Source organism: Galeopterus variegatus, unplaced genomic scaffold (assembly GCF_000696425.1).
Source record: "Galeopterus variegatus unplaced genomic scaffold, G_variegatus-3.0.2 Scaffold4988, whole genome shotgun sequence".
Taxonomy (NCBI): Eukaryota; Metazoa; Chordata; class Mammalia; order Dermoptera; family Cynocephalidae; genus Galeopterus; species Galeopterus variegatus.
The window spans coordinates 60,589-77,254 of record NW_007731099.1 but is presented as its reverse complement, the minus strand read 5'-3'; positions in this window follow the sequence as shown (position 1 = coordinate 77,254).

Genomic DNA, 16,666 nt, shown 5'->3' with positions numbered 1-16,666 from the left:
TTTAAAAAAAAAAAAAAAAAAAGAACTAAGACATGAACATAGGTACAATAACTATTAACTAACCACAGACTATATTCGGATTTCACTAATTTTTCCACTAATGTCCTTTTTCTGTTCCAGAATCCAATTCAGGATACCAGCCTGCATTTAGTTATCATGTCTTCTTAGTCTCCTGTACTACAAATCTTACAATACTTATTGCATTTCATTCTAATTGCCTCCCCTTCTAGAATATGAGTTCTGTGAGAGCAGGGACTGTGTATTTTTCACCGTTGCATCCCCAGTTCTCAGTGTCCACAGCAAGCAGGTGGTTTATACGATCAAATACAAAGCAAGATTTTTCTGTAAAGAATATCTTAAAAATGGGGGCACCACCTTCCATGTAGGTTCTTATGAAATCTCTTACAGTGTGGTGCACTTTCTCAATTATTTAATTTAGAGCAACAAAGTACTGTTCAAGGAACACACGTTAGCCTGAAATGACCTCATTGAATGCCTGGATGCTTGTAGAGAACATCTGTTGGAATCTGTAAGAATAGAGACAAAGACACTTTAAAACATTTAGTAATCTGTGTTTTGGGGTCGACCTAACAATAGTAAGGACTAGGTGTCCTTGTAAACAGGCTTTTAACAGTAGATGTGGGATAAAAAGGAGATGGAGACAGAGGGACAAGGCTTATTATAAAGTTCACTTTAAAAAGCAATTCAGCTATTCACGGAAGGAAGTGGAGCACCTCCCTGGTCAAAGCTACAGTCACCTCTTGCCTGGAACTGCTGCAATCACCTCGTAAATGATGTCTCTGAACCTCTCTTGTCTATCTCTAATCTGCCCTCCACCAACATTAAGTGAGCTTTTCAAAATTCAAATCACCACGGCTGGCCGGTTAGCTCCCTGAGTTAGAGCACATTGATGATAACACCAAGGGCAAAGGTTTGGATCCCCTAACTGGTTTCTACTTAAAAACCTACAATAGCTTTCCAGTTGATCTTTGAATAAAGATCAAAATCACCAGTGACCTACAAATCCTTGAATGCTCAGTGTCCTGCCTACCTTTCCAGCCTCAGACTGCAAATGTCAGCCCAGGCCTTACTAACCCCACTGTGCACGTCCTCCGGGTATAAGATCTCAGCAAACAACTGAGCCTTTCTTAACAGCCCTTGTTAGAGTTACAGTTATAGCTATAAAGTCTATCATGGCAAATCCCTTGTCAATTTTTGCTTACCTTTGTATTTCCAATAGCTAGCAAAGTACATGGCACAGGCAATTTGTAAGTACTTGTAATTATTTTAATACATGAATGAATGAGTCCCTTCAGCAGAGAGTGAATTATCTAACCAGCAGTCTGTCAGAGTAACCTTTAATATTTGTACTTTTCGGCTTCTGGGACCCAAACTTTAGTTTGAGTTCTGGCATCATGAGAATTGGTCATCCAATTTGGCTAAGACCGTTCAGCTTTACCATTCTGGGATCAAAAACCTATCCAGTTTAAGTGATGCCTTATTTGGAGATCCTCCATTCTAGATATCTACATCAAGCTGGTCATCAATAACTGACATCTACCATCCGAAACTCTGAAAAAGTCCTTCATCTCCACCTGATTTTAACCTGATATTTACCACATGAGAATTCTCCTCCTCAGCTCTCTTGGCCACCAATGAAATGAGTCCTTTGTAGGTTTCTCAAGTTCTTCCTGTGGTTAAAGGGATTCCAGCTGCCTTGCTTGGAAAGGAGGGCTCAGTTTTCAGTATGTGTATCTCACATAGAGAAGGAACATAAAACTTGGTGCAGCATATACTTAATGAAATTTGCAGAACAGTGTTGCTTCTCTGTATCTCATTCCAGTTCTGTAGTTTGTGCCCCTCATGCTGTAAGCATGAAGAGTAATTTGGAGTTACCAGGCAGCTGCATCCATTATATAGAAGGAACTGCCAGCTCTCTGTAATGTGTACTTCATATAATCTGCTTGTGGAGGAAAACTGAGTTAACAGCAATTATATCTCCCAGGGATATAATGCTCTGTGTAATGTGTCCTGCCTATTACTTGCTTGGAGAAGGTTGTTATTAGAAGTTTTCTCTTGAACAGAGAAGCCATGATGCTTTACATTTCCCATACTATTATTTCCTTATTCCCTTACACTAAACCATAGCCATATCTTAGAGTATAAATCATTCTCTCATGTGCCTTGCTTTAAAAAACTGTTTCTACTTCAAAATAGTTAAAATTATTAATATCTAGCAAAAGTCAAATAACCATAAAGTGAAAAATTGGTAAAACTTCAAGTAAAGACTGAAAGACTCAGAGATGAGTTATTCTAGTCAGAAAGATCCATGTAAAATCCATTCATTCATTTGATAAAGTGCTGATCTAGGTGCTGGAGACACAACAGTGAACAAGACATATTGGGCCCCTCTCCAAGGAGTTTAAATATTACTGGAGAAAATTTAAAAATTAAGAAAAAAAGGGAAGACAAATGATAAACAAATAAATACATATTTTTTTTTGGTGTCTGGCCAGTAACAAATAAGTACTTAATATTATGTCAGATAGTAATCAGTCATATGATGACAAATAATGAAGAGGGGATACATAGAGAGTGATGAGAAACTCTTCTAGGTGGCATGGTTGGGAAAGGCCTCTCTGCAAAGGAAGCCTAAGCAGATAGCAGAGTGAAAACAGGTTTCCACGTCGATGTCTGAGGAATAGCATCCTGCCATGCATATTCAGGTTGTTTGTTAGATCAGCTTTGAACTGAGAATAAATAAATAGAACAAGGGAAGAAGAAAAGTTTTTGCCTTTCTTTCTTTTTTTTTTTTCAATCTCAAAAATATGTAAGCCTGGACCTCTCCTAAATTCCTTTTCGTGATTAGTTGTGTTTTTTAAATTAATCAACTTAGCCAGTGTTGAAGGTACTTCCTCCTTCTTGAATGCAAAATTATCTCAAATCTTATTTTAGTGCTACACTTTGGTATTAGTGTCATTTATTTATGCATCTCATATCCATTTAATATGCTTTGAAAACAAAGTCTATGTATTTTCAGCTTTGTATTCCTTGAAATATCTAGCATAGTTCTTGTTACAGAGTAAGCAAATTATTTGCGGAATATAAATTTTTATTTTTATTACCATAGATAATTTTTTAACAAAATTATCTGACTCCTCAAAATTCCTAAACCAACAAGCAAGTGTTTTGTTTAGCCTCTTTGAAATTATTTCTATGGATGCATTGATTTTTAAAAAAGAAAATATCTGGTCTTAGACAAGTTTACCTAACCTCCCAGAGCCTCAGCATAAAACTGTTAGTTCTGTAAAAAACAGGAATAACAATTCTCATTTGACAGTACTCATTGATGCAAGGATTTTTACTTTTATTTCTCTATTTATGTTTTGGTGGCTGGCTGTTATTTTATTTTCTTTTATTATTATTTTTTTTGGCAGCTGGCCAGTATGGGGATCCTAAGAATTTTTTAAAGAACATAAATCATCTGGTACAGGACCAGACATGTGGTAGTATTTAATAAATTGTTGGTCATTCAGTCAAGAAATTAGGAATTTTCAAGGTTGGTCTAAAACCAGGTTATTTGTTCTTGTAAAGAATGTGCTATTTATTTGTTGATGGCCTTTGTTCTTATTTCCTACAAGGAAACCATAATATCGTTACAATATCTTTTTCTCAATTGGCTTTATTGAGGTATAATTTACATGTAATAAAACTCACCAACTTTCAGTGTGTCATTTTTGACAAATGCATACGGTAACCACCACTGAAATCAATATGTAGAATATTTCCTTCACTATGAAATTTCCCTTATACTTATTTGAAGTCAATTCCCTCCTTCCACTCCCAGCCCCTGACAACCACTGACTTGTTTTCTGCAAAATATCATTTTTATTTATTAAACAAATATTTATGAGAGCCTTCTGTTCGGAAGTCCTTGAGCAAGATACTTCATAGAATACAAAGGTAAGTAATACTAAGTTTGTGTTCTTAAATATCTAAAAGTCTAGTCTAGTATTATGTAATTTTGAGATTACTGTCTACATATAATATGGGACTGAATTTCAATATGAATTATGCCCACTGAAGAAGAATAAGGAAGAAAAAATATTACAAATGTTTCCTGAACTTTTACAACTCTGAACAAAATCATGTACCTTCTTGAATGCCATGAATTATGATTTCTAAAAAGGCACAAATTTATGATCGCAGGATGTTCCTGATAATTTTTTTTAAGGTAAACTCTTTTAAAAATTAAGTAACATACATACAGAGAAAAAAGTGCAGAAATCATAAATGTATAGCTTGATTTTTCCAGATTATTTAATGTCAACCTAGAGCAGCTCTCTGACCAGTATGGCAAAAAGGCAACATCCTCAAGTCTTTTTGTTTAGACAGAATAATTACACTATTGAAAGAAAGAAAGAGATAGGAGAATAATGTTCTGCAAAGGCTCACAAAGAATTTTGGGAATAAGTACTGAAAAAATGGATGTCACATTAAAATTCATGAGGAAATGCCATTTAAGTTCCATGAATAACAAAGTGATTATTATGCAGGATCAGGTTTTTCTTTCATCATTACAGAAAGGCACAAAATCATTATCACAATGTGCCGTGTGTTTTTCCTTTGTTATTAGATGCTGGGACAGGCCTATTAAATGTTCTGTGTTACCCAGGGGAATGGTCACATGGTGAGTAATGGTGGTCATGATGCACGTGGCTTTCCATGGTCTTTGTAAGTGCCACAGGAAAGGAACAAATTTAAAAGAAGGGCAGAGTGTCTTGGTGGGCATTTTCTTGTGATTACAAAGAACTGAGTCTACCCTTAACCTTACTGCCCCTTGCTTCATGCCTTACACCTGCCATTTCCAGAATGGGTAAAGCTGGTACTTGAGTTTGGAGACTTTTTGGTCGATACAATGGGGACTATGGTTAATTTCAAAAGGGGTGATACATGCTAATTGAGGAAAGGCATTAACAGCAGGAGAAAAAATATAATATGGAAAAATAATCCTATAAAAATGTGTATGGGGGGGTCAAAAATTTACTCACATTATAATTCCAATATGCAAAGAAAATGTTTTTTATTTTCCGTAATGGACCTAATTTTCCTTGCAAGCTTCCACCTTGCTCCATAGTGGGAAGGAAAAAACCAACTCAGACTTTAAAACTATCAATTCAAGATAACAACATTTTTTAGTTTAAATAAATAGTTGCTTTTGAATAATACATATTCTTTTGAGTAAGTGCAAAATTTTTTGCATTTCTTCTCTCTTACCCCTGCTGCTTTTCAAAATAATGTCTAGTTGTACAGAAGGATTTGTGATCTCATGGTGGCAAGGAGAGGAGGGGCCTCAGCTCCATGTGGGGGTCTCAGGATCAAATTTGTCTTTGCAGCAGAGTGGTGTGTCTGTGGACTGGTGTCCTCTGAGGACCACTTTGAGGTGTAGCAAGTATTACCTGGCCTTTGAGCAGTGTTCTGGTGTCATCACTGGGATCTATGGTTTGGGCCATCTGCTCTACACATTGTAGCTTCTTCATTTCCACTAGACTCTTCCACATTTCTGTGCTCTCTCACTGTGATGCCCTGTAAGTTTACATGGTCTGAAGAGCCAGGATCACTGCCTCAGGCTCGTCTATCTATCCACTTCTGTCACTGCTGAAATCTCTGTACTGGATGTTGGATCAAGTCAAATGGAAGCAGGGCATGAACCCTTTTACTTTCAGCTGTCTCCTCATGCTATCTAACATATCTTCCTTCTCTGAACAGTTGCCCTGGAGAAGGGCACTCAATACATAGAGGTCTAACTCCTCTTTTCTCTTTCAGGGCCACCCTCCACCCTCTTTTTCTCTTTGGATAGGGCTTCCTCTATATTCTCTTGCCTCACTGGAAGGAAGTGGGCATTGAAAGGCTCAAACTTAATAGTAGGGAATTTTTTCTGCACAAGGGAAGAATCTATTAGGAGTGGTTCCTGATATAGTAGCTACAAGACAGCTGGGAACTAGGGTTTACAAAATAATTTTTTATTCTCCCTGAATATTGTTCCAGTTTCTTTTGGGTGGAGCATGGTAAAACACTATTTATATATGCCATGGTATTCAAAAATTGTAACCAGCAAGGAGAGAAAAATGAAATTTGTGATTTTTTAAAAAAAATTTTTTTTAAAAGATGACCGGTAAGGGGATCTTTGACCCTTGACTTGGTGGTGTCAGCACCACGCTCAGCCAGTGAGCGAACCGGCCATCCCTATATGGGATCCGAACCCGGGGCCTTGGTGTTATCAGCACCACACTCTCCCGAGTGAGCCACGGGCCGGCCCTGAAATTTGTGATTTAACTTGGATTCAACTTCTAAGCCAGTAGAGGTGGGGTAAAAACAGATTAGTAATTCAAGAGAAGGCTGGAAAGTATAAAAAAGGAAGTAAAGAAAAAGCATGGTAAGGGCAGGCCCGTGGCTCACTTGGGAGAGTGTGGTGCTGTTAAAACCAAGGCCACGGGTTCGGATCCCTATATAGGGATGGCCGGTTAGCTCACTTGGGAGAGCGTGGTGCTGACAACACAAAGTCAAGGGTTAAGATCCCCTTACCGATCATCTTTAAAAAGAGAAAAGAAAAAGAAAAAGCACGGTAAATAGAAAACATAGTCTTAGTAAAATCTCAGCATTTTAGCAATCCCTAGTGTCTAGGCTGTTTCCCTTGTATGTATCTGTGTGTTTACTTTGTGATGAGATTGTAAACCCAGTGGCATTGGATAAAGCTTACAGGTATTTTGTAAGAACCAGGTTTAATTTTGCTTTGTTGAATTTCATGTACTAGAAGAAAAAGCACTTTAAATGAAATTTTGTATAAAAGCCTACTATTGAAGCAATTATCTATATTTAATAAATAGAAATAAACTTAGTAACACATTCAATAAAAAGGCCACAAACAGTTGGTGGAAAGAGCAATGGCTTAGCGATTAAGAAAGCTATACTTGACTTTGCTCTGCCCCCATCTACTTGAATGACCTTGGGCAAGCCACTGAAGTCTTAAGTCTCAGTTTCCTCATCTCTACAAAGAGGAATAGCACTCTCTACAGTTTAAAATTGGATAATTCTAGATAGTGCAGAAATAGACAGTGTCATTTGAAAATGCCTCAAAATCCTGACACTGCTAAATGGAATAAAATGAGAGTATAAGAACCAAGAAACAATTGTTCTTTTTAAATATGGTGTAATATTTGAAAAATAAAGTGAAAATACCTAAAAAAAAAAAAGTTGAAGAAACTCTCAAACAAAATCTATCCCAGATTTTAACTCTGAAGTTCAGGGCTGGTCAGTTAGCTCAATTGGTTAGAGTGTGGTGCTGATAACACCAAGGTCCAGGGTTCAATCCCTGTATCTGCCAGCTGCCAAAAGAAAAAAAAAAAAAAGATAAAATTTAAAAGTGTAAGTTCCTTCCTTGGCTAAGTTCTTCACTTATGAAAAAATGGTGATGGAACAATTGGACATATATTAAAAAAATAATTTTGGCCCATACCTTATAGATATTAAAAATTAACTCAAGATAGATTATAGACCTAAGTGTAAAACCTAAAACTATAAAATCACTAGAAGAAAACATATGAGAAAATCTTTGAGACTTTGGATTAGGCAAAGATTTCTAAGATACCACATCAAAAGCACAATCCACAAAGTAAAATAATTGACAAATTGGACTTCATCAAAATTAAGAATGACTCTTTGAAACACACAATTAAGAAAATTAAAAGACGAGACACAGACGAGGCCAATATATTTGTAAGGTACATATCTGAAAAAGAACTTGTGTCCAGAATGTATAAGGAACTCTCAAAATTCTTTAACAAGTTAATAAGCAACATTTTCCCCCTACAAACAAGTAGGAGAAAGATTTAAACAGACACTTTACCAAGAAAGATATATGGACTACAAACAAATACATAAAAAGATGTTCAACATCATTGTCATAGGGATATGCAAATTGAAACTATTATGAGATTCCACTATCACCTATTAGAATGGCTAAAACAAAGAAACTGACAATACCAAGTGCTAGCAAAGATATAGAGCAACTGAAATTTTCATACAGAGCTAGTAGAAGTACAAAACAGTTCAGCCACTTTGGGTAAACAGTTTGGTAGTTTCTTTTTTGTTGTTTATTTATTTATTAATATTATTTTTTTACATTCTATGATGTCGTTGCAGAGCAGTTGATGGGGAGGGGGTGAAGGGAAGGGGAAGGAAATATGGTGGGAGAAGGAGGAAGGAGGAGGGGCATGGTTGAGGCCTGTGGCAGCCCCCTCATTCCTGCAAGGGAGACCAGAGGGCTTCCAGCAGTGGCTTAGTCATTGCTGGGCTGGGTGCAGATGTCAGGGGGGTGTGGCTGAAGCCCTCACCTCCCTACTACCCCAGCTCAGAAGCCTGGGGAGCTTCTTGCATTGGCTTGGTGGTCATTGCTGGGCTGGTTGTGGGTGCTGGGGGCATGGCTGGGGCTCTCAGCCCTTCCCCCTCCTTGGCTTGGAAGCCTGGGGGACTTCCGGTCCTTCTAGGTTTTATAGGTGTTCTTTGGTGTTGTGAGACCTTTACTAGTTAATATCAAACTTTGTCTCTGGTCTGTGGGTATTTTGTTTTTTCTTCTAGTTCTGTGTTGTGTTATTTGCTGTTCCTACCACTTAAACTCTGCACTGGAACTAATTTGCTGTCCTTTGCTTGCTTCTAAAATGGGGGAACTTCCTGTGGGGACCAGCACTTGAGCTCTGTGGTTGAGCTAAACTCTTGCTTTCCTGCTGATTTCCTGGGGAAGGCTATTTGTGCAGCTCAGGTTTTAATGGTTGACTTTATAGATACTTCCGGGTCTTGTGAGAGCCAGTATACCTGGGTTGTGTAGAAACTCTGGTCTGGGCCTGAGTCTTTTCAGCAAACTGTACCCCACACAGTTCTATATTACTGACCAGTCTCCCCTGAGTGGTCCTAAGCTGATTGGGGGACAGGTCAACTGTCCTTGCTGTGCCCCAGTGTTCTCCCAGTGGGCTTGTCTCCCCTATTGCCCATGCTCCAAACCCTTCCCATGGGACAGGCCATGTGCTGGTCCCTTGCAATGGCTCACTGGTCTCTGAGTGGCTCCTTTTTTCAGTTGTTGTGGCTCCTTGCTCCTATGCGGGTCCACAGGAACCCTGTTTGTAGTCTCGCTGGTCTGGAGGCCACCAAGGCCCTCTTTTCCCCTGCTGCCTCCAAGTAACTCCACCCAAAGGGCACTGCTGTGGCTTTTGCCAGCTCCTGCTCTGTGCACTCACCAGCTCTGGCCTTGAAGTGGCCAGGACTCAAAACAGGCAGAGCAGTTCTTTCTTTCTCTCATCGTGTCTTCTCCTGCCTTCATGCACTCCATAGGTCTCTCCTCCTCTTCCCCTGATCTCTAGCATCCCCAGCTTGGCTGTCACTGCTTTTTAATAGTTGTAAATTGGTTGATTTGTGGGAGAGAATGATGCTGGGGACCGTCTATTCCTCCATCTTGACTGGAAGCTCAGTTTGGTAGTTTCTTATAAACATATTTATCATTCAACCTAGCAATTCCACTCCTAGGTATTTACCCAAAAGAAATGAAAACTTATGGTCACTCAAAAACCTGTATGTGAATGTTTATAGTGACAATATGCATAATCATCAAAAACTAGAAACAATATAAACATCTCTCAACTAATGAAATGATAAATTGTGGTTCATCCATCAATGGACTATTACTCAATAATAAAAAGGATTAAGCTATTGATACACACTACGCCATGGGTTAATCTCAAAGCAATTATGCTGAATGAAAGAAGCCAGACCAAAAAGAATACATACTATACAATTCCATTCATACAACATTTTAGGAGGGGCAAAGCTATAGAGACAGAAAACAAATCAGCTGTTGCCAGGGCCTGGAGGTGAAGGAAGGGGTTGACCAAAAAGGGGTACAAGATAATTTGTTGAAGTGATGAAACAATTTTATATTCTAATTATAGTGGTGGTTACACAACTGCATGCACTTGTCAAAATTCATAAAACTCATAAAACTATACACTTAAACTATACCATTTGGAAATTATGCCTCAATAAACCTAACCCCCCCAAAAGACTTTTCACAATACTTATTACATGGGCCGGCCCCGTGGCTCACTCGGGAGAGTGCGGTGCTGACAACACCAAGGCCACGGGTTCGGATCCTATATAGGGATGACCGGTTTGCTCACTGGGTGAGCGTGGTGCTGACAATACTTATTACAGATTTGAATGGTAATACTTAAAAGTGTAAGCTCCTTTTTTCTTCTATGAAAAAATTATAACTGAGAAACCAATAAGAACAATAAAAATTAAGATATTAAAATGAAAAGCACTTGCAATACAAAATCTATGTGGCTTAAGAGAAGTAATACTAAATATGTACAGTATTCCAATGATAACTTATGCTTTCATCTTTTTCTCTTTTTGATTTTATTTTGATTTTAAATATAAACAGAATTTTATTTTTCAGAGAAATAGTACTGTTTCATTTTTCTTTCAAATAATGTTGACGCTGAAGTTTCTCAGATAAACCCAGCTTGCCACCTTCAGGCAACTGAAAGATTTACAGAGACCACAGCCAGAGATATAGCATTAATATTGCATCTTTCTCAATAATCCATAATCAATATCTTGATCACTGTATTAGTGACTGTGAAATTCACTCTATATAGAATCTTTCCGTAGCATTTACTGGAGTCTTCCCAACTTCCAAAGCTCAGTTCGAATGACACTAACTTCAAGAAGCCTTCTCTGATCACTCTACCTAAATATTTTACGTACTTGATTACATGTAATCTCATTAATAGCAATGACCATATCTTACATATATTATTATGCCTTTGTATGGCTATTAAAAAGGGTGCATATAATAGTTGTGCATTCTAATATTTACCAAATGAATACATGAATGAATAAATAGTAAGCAAGAGTAAAAATTGAGCTTTAATTTAGAAGAGGCCCTATTTTACTAGCAAATTAAGGGGAATTTCATGAATATGTTGAATATTACATGCGTACAGATAAAGCATCAATTTTCATTGACAATAACTAGAAATGTCTCAATCTCTATTAAACTCTCAATCAAATAATATCATCGATGAATGATTTAAAGACTGCTTGGAAACTGGCCCTGTGATAATTACTCAAATTTTAATATCTGGACACCTGAAATATAATATTAAAAAGAAAGTGAAGAAAGTATGATGCTGATATCTTTTACTTTTGGACTGAAAGGTAGATACTTCTTTAAGTTCTATGATATAGCCATCTAATTATTTTCCTCCAAATCCCCAAGTTGCTAACATTCTTTGGGCATGTTAATAGAATATGTACCAGTGGCATGCCATGCACTACTGCCAACTCAGAAAAATTCCCAATTTTTTTCTGTCTAGTTCTATCTGGTTTAGGAAGTAAGGTACTATTTTCTTTTTCCTTTAAAGATGACTGGTAAGGGGATCTTAACCCTTGACTTGGTGTTGTCAGCACCACACTCTCCCAAGTGAGCTAACTGGCCATCCCTATATAGGGATCCGAACCTGTGGCCTTGGTGTTATCAGCACCACACTCTCCCAAGTGAGCCATGGGCTGGCCCTAGGAAGTAAGGTTCTCCTTCATGCTTACATTCTCTCAGGAATGTGCCAGCTCCCATCTGTCTTTTTCAAGGTCTACATGTATCCAGGACTGCTAAATGACCAACCGGTCATAGGTTTTTGTTTTTTTAATATTTTTAAGGGGAAGGAGTGGCCCACGCTTGAGGATGGCTCATCTTCTTGAATCTCTTCCATTAGAACTTTTTAAAAAGTTTATTTATTATTATTATTTTTTCACATTCTAAGATGTTGTTGCAGAGCAGCTGAAGGGGCCGGGTAGAGGGGAAGAGGTAAGGAAATAGGGTGGGAGGAGGAAATAGGGGGCATGTTTGAGGCCCATGGCACCCCCCTCATTCCTGTAGGGGAGACCAGGAAGTTTCCAGCAGTGGCTTGGTCATTGCTGGGCTGGATGCAGATGTCATGGGGCTGTGGCTGAAGCCCTCAGCCCCCAACCACCCTGGCTTGGGAGCCCAGGGCACTTCTTGTGGTGGCATGATGGTTGTCACTGGGCTGGTTGTGGGTGTTGGGGGCCATTAGAACTTTCTAACAAAAGATCCTCTTTCTGCCCACTTTGAGGGCTCTTTATTTCTTCTTTCAATCCTTCCTTTCTCATTTCATCCTCCCTTCTCCCTGCCCTCTCCATGGGCGCAGCCTTATCCATCTGAAAGAGGAAATAACTAGCACTTTGAGGAGGCTCTGGTTTTGGCCCTTAGGTCAGCAGTGTCCCTGGATTTTTGTTTCTGCTTTAGTGAGGGCCAGTGAGAAAGAAAGACCCTTGGTTTACTAGCAAGATAGAAAAAGGGGACGAAAATACAGAAGAACAATCAGACTCAAACTTAGGGATACAAATCTGCCACAAATGCAAATTTATAATACCAGTATTTGTGTGTGTGAGTGTATGTGTGTGCATGTATTTGGTGGCTGTCTGATACGGGGATCCCAATCCATGACCTTGGTGTTATAACACCGCACTCTAACCAATTAAGCTAACCGGCCAGCCCCATATAATCCCAACCTTAACTAAATGTTTGTTCTTTCTCCTCCAGTTCTACACCCTTTCTCAAGATATGAACTTGCTATTTCTCTCTTATCACTACCTCTCTTTCAACTCTCTTAAATGCCTCTTTTAATTGTACCCCAATAATTTCATTGACCAAATCTTTTCTTTTCATTTTTTTTGGCAGCTGGCAGGTACCGAGATCTGAACCCTTGACCTTGGCGTTATCAGCACCACGCTCTAACCAAGTGAGCTAACTGGCAAGCCCTCAAGTCTTTTCTTAATCATCACATATACACTGCAGCAGGGGCATCTTTTTCCAGCTTATTCCTTTCTCTTCCTTTCACTTACCTTAGTTGATTCTAACCAAACATCTCCAAGTGAATTAAGTGCATTTTCAGTTTATTCTCTAATTCTCTTCTTATCCTCTTATAATCTGGCTTCTGTCTGCTTCTCTTTACGGAAACAATTCTTGTTTTGGTCAAATTAATGAGTTTTTAAAAAATCCATGTATTTTGATACCTTCGCTCATTCTCTTTCTGTGAGCAGTTAGGGTCTTTTATAATTAGGTTTCTACATATCACCATTTGTCTATTGTTTTAAACTTTCTGGTTGTTATTGTTCTACTTATTCCTTTTAACCATCACAACAGTAGTCCTATACTTTCCTTTCTTTCCTGAAGATAATTTTAAAATTCTTTTTTTTTTTTTTTTTTTTTTGAGACCGGCCGCACCGCGCTCAGCCAGTGAGCGCACCGGCTATCCCTATATAGGATCCGCACTCTCCCAAGTGCTCCACGGGCTCGGCCCTAATTTTAAAATTCTATTGGTTAGCTGGTTAGCTCAGTTGATTAGAGCACAGTGTTATAACACCAAGGTCAAGGGTTCAGATCTCCAAACCAGCCAGTCACCAAGAAAAAAATTTTTTTTAATTCTATTCCATTTTTGTAAATCTTTAATATTGACTCTCCTTCCTGTCTCTTTTAGATGCTCAGAAACAGATTGCTTGGTTTCAAGAGCATTTTGAAAGACTGCTTTATAAAGCAATAGCAGCAGGGTGCAATTCACACTTCTTTAAATATCATTTCTTTTAGGTTTTTCTTGTGACCTAGAGATAACAAGAAATAGATTCAATGTTGTTGGGGACACTGACCTTTCTTCCCACACTCATCCCATGTATTTTCTATTTTTACTCTATATTTGTGTCTTGTTTGCCATTGTAATTTGTAAACTCACTGGGCAGGAAATAATTGTTGATCTTTCAATCTGGAATAGCCCGAAGCACATGGTTATTAACGGTAACACATTTTAATGTCCTTGTTTGTAAAGTGAACAATGTTAAATAGCTTCGTGTTTTTCACTTTTATTTTTTCTTCATTCGTGGCATGCGGGTTTTATTCTGGATATTCTCATCAGGTGGTTCTCATAAGAATGTAGGCAGTTTCTTTTTTTTTTTTTTTTCCTTTTTGTCTTTTTTTGTGACCGGTAACGGGATCGCAACCCTCGGTGTCGTGCCCGCACCGCAACCGGCAATGGGATCGCAACCCTCGGTGTCGCGCCCGCACCGCGCTCAACCAGTGAGCAGACCAGTCTCTATATGAGATCCGAACCCTCGGCGGGAGCGCCACTGCGCTCCCAAGCGCTGCACTCTACTGAGTGCGCCACCGGGCCGGCCCTAGGCAGTTTCATAATAACCAGTGAGCAGACCAGTCTCTATATGAGATCCGAACCCTCGGCGGGAGCGCCACCGCGCTCCCAAGCGCTGCACTCTACTGAGTGCGCCACCGGGCCGGCCCTAGGCAGTTTCATAAGTTATGAACATTGGAAGAAAATACATTATTTAGGCATTGAGATCTAGATAATTCCATTTCCCATTATATTACATATAGTGGTTATTAGTGTGACTTTGAATCCTGGCCCTCTTAGCTCTATGTTTTTTCACCATGGGCAAGTTTCTGAGCCTTGATTCTAACATGTGAAAATTAGGGTAGTAATAACCTACCTCTCTGAATTTTTGTGAAGACTGAAGGAAATAATTTATATTAAGTGTTTGACTTCTTTTTTTTTTTAAAGATGACCAGTATATTTTTTTTTAAAAGATGACCGGTAAGGGGATCTCAACCCTTGGCTTGGTGTTGTCAGCACCACGCTCAGCCAGTGAGCAAACCTGCCATCCCTATATAGGATCCGAACCTGCGGCCTTGGTGCTATCAGCACCGCACTCTACCAAGTGAGCCACGGGCTGGCCCCAAGTGTTTGACTTCTAAGTGCTCAATTTATTAAGTGTAAATTGTAACTATCATTGGTCTGAAATGATTCTACTTATTTTCTTAGAATGTGACTTTATTATTTCATTTATATAGTTGCCCTGTACTGAAATAATTACTGAGGTCATCACTACCATGCCAGTACTACAAATGTGTTTACTTTTTGCTTTTCTGATTTGTAATTTTATTTTTATTTTTTTTTGTGTGTGTGTGGCTGGCTAGTTTGGGGATCTGAACCCTTGACCTTGGTGTTATGACACCATGCTCTAACCAGCTGAACTAACGGGCCTGCCATAATTTACAATATTTGGAATTCCAAAATCCAGAAGTTTGGGAGATACCCTTAATAGACAAGAGAAACCTGGGATGTTCTATTACCAGATCTATTCCTGTAGTACCCAGGTTTTCAGATATAAAGTTGTAACTCACTTGGTATCATTCAAAATGTGATAGTCTTGTGAGATAGGAGATGCTCAGTTTCCATGGGTTCGGGTTTCAGGACACATCTCTGGGTTTGAAGCCACTCCGCAAGGTCTTAAGCCCCTGATCTAGGCCCTCCCCTAGGGGAGAGCTACTGTTACTTGTTGAACCTATTTTTGATACCACTACAGGGAGATTGAGACTACAAGGGGTGGATTTATGAAAATCCAGTGGCTGAACATGCTCGTAGAAAGGAGTTATATAACTCTAGTAGCTGAGCATGCTCAGTAAAAGGAATTTATACAGTCTTATATAACCCCAGTGACTGAATATGCTCAGTGTTAAGGGAGTTTATCCTTTGAATGACTTTCCAGTGATGTTGCTGAAGAGCACTGAATATTCTTGAATGTCCGGTGCATGCGACAGAATTTGACCAATGAACATGACCTGACAGGAGACCAACTGACCATGTGTAAGACTAGGTTACACAACTGGGAACCACCTCCTTAGTTGGATATTCATTAGATAGCATGAATATGTATTAGATAGCAAAACTATAAAAGTGGAATCCCAGCAGAAGGTGGGGTTATTGCTCATTTTCCTGGGGCCAACTGGCACTTTGCTTGCTGAGGTGTGTATGCTTTACTTTTGTGTTAGGCTTACTGTTAGCAGGTGGCTGCTCACTCTCTAAGCCAGCCTGAACTCTGTACTAAACTTTAAATGTGTATTTCTTACTTTTGTATTAAACTTGGTGTGGGCCCTGCTCAGTCTCTGGGGCTAGGCTGCACTCTCTCTGTGAAATGCGTATCTCTTATTTGTTACATTAAACCTGTTCTCACTTTCTACTGTGACTCTGCTCTTGAATTCTTTCCTGTGGCCGAGTCAAGAACCTGGTAAGAGAAGAGGTTGGGTTGAGGCTGACTATCGGGCCTCCCAAGAACTTCTCCTCCAGTATCACTTGCATTTTAGGAGTTGCTGATCAGTCCCATTTAAAAGGAGTTGGGCGTGGGGGAGAAGGAGTTGGTATAAGAACATTGTAAATAAGCACAGAAAAATATTGAGTTCCAACAAACTTATCTTTTGACGTCTGGTTAAAGAGGAGCCTTTAGTTGATGGTGAAGTGATAGCTGTGAGTTGTCTTCTCTGGTAGTTAAGTGTTGGTTAATTCTAATAGCAGGAAAGGTTGAAGAAATCCAAGAAACAGTCTTCTTCACATTCCGTTGATTCTGTTACACTTAAAATTATTTTAGGGGGGCCGGCCCGGTGGCGCACTGCGCTAGTGCGCCGCTTGGGAAGCGCGGCGGCGCTCCCGCCGAGGGTTCAGATCCCACATACAGACCGGTTCCCGCTCACTGG